The sequence below is a fragment of the Melanotaenia boesemani genome, chromosome 20 (genome assembly GCF_017639745.1).
Source record: "Melanotaenia boesemani isolate fMelBoe1 chromosome 20, fMelBoe1.pri, whole genome shotgun sequence".
Lineage (NCBI taxonomy): Eukaryota > Metazoa > Chordata > Actinopteri > Atheriniformes > Melanotaeniidae > Melanotaenia > Melanotaenia boesemani.
This window is the reverse complement of record NC_055701.1, coordinates 17,220,208-17,225,020: the sequence shown is the minus strand read 5'-3', so window position 1 is coordinate 17,225,020 and position 4,813 is coordinate 17,220,208.

The following is a 4,813-nucleotide window of genomic DNA, read 5'->3' as shown; positions in this document are numbered from 1 at the left end:
CCCTGCACATAGAAATGTGCTTTACATAACTGGGAAGATAGACCATCATTCTTTAGATATCACTCATTGACATGGCTGCTCTCCAGTTTCAACCTTTCTGCTCTTGTATCCTGAGGCTGGTCCTCAAGAGCTTTAGAGTGCCTAAAAATATCACAGATGCTTGTAAGGAGCTTCCTGTTCAGTGTATTTCTGTGGAAATTCTCTGGTTAGAAAACCAATCAAGCTCACACCAGTGCAATGTGTACAGGATGTCATTATGTCCTTGTTGTTTTTCACAAATACTTTGCTGCTTGCAGTTACAGTTAAGCTTGCACAGGAGAGATTCAGATAAACTCCATGGTGCATGGATGAGTCAGGTGAAGTGGGAGGAGAGGTTCAGACTGACCTGTGAGGTATCAAGAGCATCACTGTACTTCAGCTAACTTATTCTGCAGAAAGGATGATGTAACATTAACCTCTTCATGGGAATGAAAGAAAATGAGGGGAAAAAATAAGCTGGAGGAAAGAAGTTAATGATGGATTCATTTAGAAATGAGTAACGGGTACCAAAAGATGTTTATCTAAAAGTGGTTTATCTAAGGATTGCTGCATTTTCAAATAAAAACAAACATGCAGAGATAGAAAATAATTACAAAAATTTTAAAGGAAAAACATATATATTTATATGTGCCTTGGCTTCTCTGTGGTCGTTTGACCATGACCATGGCATCTGTTTTTGCAAGGAAAAGCAAGATGACAGGAAGGAAATTCATGCTGGGACAATTCCACCTGTGGCCTCTTTTTATCTTGTCACCTAGCAACCTCTTGTTCCTCCATCCTAAATCTGCTTCCACAAATATACAGAATGTATTCAGCTGAGCACTGTAACTACAACACCATGTGTCAGCTTTAGAGCTCCTCCGAGGGATTTAGTCAAACATATTAGGGACTGAAGCTTGCTATTAACACTGTTCATTTCCTTTTTTAAGATTAGGGGTTAAACTTAGGTTTAGGCATGCATGTGTCAGCTAGAAAATTTAGGGTATGCCTTAAAAAACTGCTGATAGTGTATTGGTTTTACATGTGACAGTGATAAGAAATTAAGAGCTGCATCTTTGCTTCCTGCAAAAAATAGTATCATGTTTTGTAATAGAAGGATGTTTGACAGTATTCACTCATTTCTGTTTCTGGGAGAAAAATGTTGTAATCCATCATGCACGTAAAATATTTGTCCCAAACGCAGGAGGTGACCTAATTTTTTACACATGATCATTTTTGTTCTCCAATTCATCATTTCCTCCTTTACATTTCCCTTCTCTTTGAATTGACAGTGATAAAGTATCTTACATCTTCCTCCACCACTCTTATGCTTCAGCTGCATTAGTGCGTGTAGAATGCACAGCTAATACACCAGGGATATCTATTTTGGGGCATTAGAAGGTTGTGGCATTCAGGCAGGAATTCAATATGAGTGCATTTGTTGAAAAAAATGCACTTATAGAGATGTGGGTGCACGCTATCTATCTGTATACATGTGTGCTACTCACCAAAAGAATAAATAGGGATTTATGAAAGGGTTTTGTTTGCTCCGTGTGTTATAAATAGGAAGAATAAAGAAGAATGGCTGGTTTGCAGGAGAAGCACATCACTGATTGTAGAACCACTTACTGTGGTTTTTCATAAATCAGACTTATTTTGTTTTCATATATTCCTGTTTTTGTTTTTGCTTGCTTGCACAGATTTACATGATACATCAGAAGTATCTGTTTATTTCAAGTCAGGAATACCAAAAGACACTGACTCTAAGATGTAGCTGCCTTTGTTATAGACCCTGCAATCAAAGAGAGAAGAAAAACATGGTGTGTGCAAAACTAGATTACTGGGCTTAGAGCACAAGTTTAGAAATGTAGGTTGGTGCAAATTAATTAGAATGAGGCCATGAAATTTTCTAATTTTGACTTTAAGGGCTTAAATGATCAGTCTCTCCAAGTTGCTTAGGAACAAGAGATACTCTGACAATTAACACAACCCATTACAGAGCACCAATGCATGGTTTCAAGAAAGGGCATTCTGGTACTTGACCCGTTCAATTCTGGGTGAAAAATTTCTATATAGCTGATATCCATGAAGACCTCCTCCTTGATTGTTCACGAACTATATAACATGGCCAATGTAACCACTGCTTGCTGTCTTTATGCACACCAATAGCCTACCAAACTAAATTCTGCTAAAATAGTTGCCAGTAGAATATATCTGTGGAATAAAAGGGTCTCAAAGGCCTTAAACATGTATTCATACTACTATGTGTATAGCTACAAATGTACTTATATATATTGCTGGCCTAATACGCTTTATGCAGTATTTGTGCATTGGCATTTACAGTAGCGATGGTTACTGGTATTGATGATTTAAGCGAGGACATGGTGAACTCGTGACCATCATGGACTGCTTCACCACTAGAGTCACGCATTGCTGTGGGACTGCACCTTTTCTGTTTTATATCAATGGAAAAAAAAAAAAAAAAAAAGATGCTTCCCAAAGATCTCTGGGCCCACTTGCAGAATGAATGTAATGTTGATTGTTACTCAGTTGTTTCTGTAGTTTTTTCTGAACACTGACTAAAAAACACTGACCACATATTTTGTTTGAACCTGTGGTTGGCAGTAAATGCTGTTTTTATTTCATACCTCTGGGATGGCATTTTAGCCAATGTAACTTTCAAACGAAGCTGTTTAATTTAATGAATAAATATTTCAGGAACTTGGAATTATTTCTACAATTGCAGCTCTCATGGACCTTTCCCACTACAAATACTGGCTAACCACAGGTCCAAAAGCACATTTCTGATGTTCATTTATCTTTTGAATGTTTTAATATTTTGTGTTTGCTGAAATTAATGTGATTTATGCATTTGTTAAAACAACAGATCAGGTATGTGATACCTTTCTTCACAGTGATATTTTTGTCTTTGTTCTACTTTAGTATGAATGTTAAGTAACAGGCACAATGTTGGTTCAAATGTATGTTTGAAAGTAAAAGCTGGTTTGGCACTAATCAGCTTTCATTTCTAAATATTTAACAAGCGATCACACAATTTAGTATCAAACGTTGATGTACTTGAGGTTTTGGCTTTGTTTTTGAGTAAAAAACTTTCTGCTGAGTGAAATTGTGAATGTTATTCTCCTTTTTATGCTTAAATTTGCTTCCACTTATTTTGTTTTATTCCCAGTTACTTCAGCACAAAGCTGTGATGTGTAAGACTCAAATATTATAAAAAATCTCATTTTAGACTACTTCATTTCAGTTTTTTTTGTAAAATAGGCTGAATTATTAGAATAAAGAATTTAAAACACTGAAATGTTGCCAACATGTTTTTTTTTATTTTATTTTTTATTTTCCCTTTTCTAAAGTTAGAATTAAAATCCTTAAAAGTATCTTTGGCAGCTGCTAACAAAGTGTTACATCTGACATCTTTTGCAGCTGAACGGGACCTTTAGGGTCATCTCGCAGCAGCTCACAGAAGTACAGGACTTGGTCAGCAGAAAACTGCTCTCTGACGTAACAAATGTTGGAAACCAGAAAGAAGCAAACTATGAAACAGCTCCAAGCAGAAAGATTTAACAGGACTTATTTAGTCTCCAGTCATCTGCATGTCTATTAGAGCATCTTTTCAGCTGAGTATTTGGTTAAATGGAGGTTAGATAACAGTGTTATCCTGGAGAAGAGCAGACTGTCTACTTCCAACTGCTCATTATTGCAAACTAGGATTTGTGAAATCATGTTAAGCTGATGTTTTTGCTGCTAGTTGCTCCATAAAAGCATTACCATGAAGATGGGTTTTGTATAAACTCATCTTAACAACTTGACAGATATTTAAATATTCTTACTGATGTTTTATTCATTTATAGAGATTACACAACTCTATCTATACCAACATATTAATAAGCCCATGCAACACTTTCCACCCAATCACAAATCATATAAACCCAAAGATTACTACAGGCTTTACCCAGCTGCAGCTCGTGGATTAATATAATATTCCACCATGTGTGCATGATATTACAGTATATACCTGCATAAAGTCTCTGTGTTTGTATTAATAAAGCTACAACAGACAAAGGTGTTACTGAATGCATACATTTATAGTGCAGATTTTTTTTAAGAGGGAACATTTTACATATGTTGTATGAATTAATACAGGCATGCAGGCCTCATGGAGGATATGGCTATCTGCATGTACTGCTCAATTGGCAGAGCGCATGATGCTTGACTATACTGGCTCAGTGAGGTGGCTGTTTATGTAAGTGACAGGTTGAAATTTCATCATTGTGGCTCTGAGACAGAGGGTCAGGGCAAATGAGGCTGGAAGGTAGAGAGAGGCTGCAGGGAGAACTGCCCAGAGAGATTTAGTTTTAGGGTGGAATACAGGTTAGAAGAAAAACTGTTTTAGGAATATCAAGGGGAGATCCTTTTTTAATTTCCTTGTTTGAATCGTTTTTCTTTCAACTTTGTTGCTTTTAAGAATAAAGAAGGATTTAACTATTACAACATATAAACAAACAATGGCAAAAGCCAAAATGACCTCTTTTGCACATCTTAAGCAGAATTTTAAGTAATTTGAGGTCATAAATGATTTAGAGATTTTGAATTTTGGGAAGTCCACATGTTTCTTAAAAGTCAAAATATCCACAGTAATTTTCATCATCTGGAAATATAACATTTCAATCCTGATGATTAACCTATAAAATGTTATTTTGACCAATTTCTATTTTGAGAAACTATGCAACACAGATGTGCTGAAGGTATCAACATTCAGCCAATCAGGAGGACATTC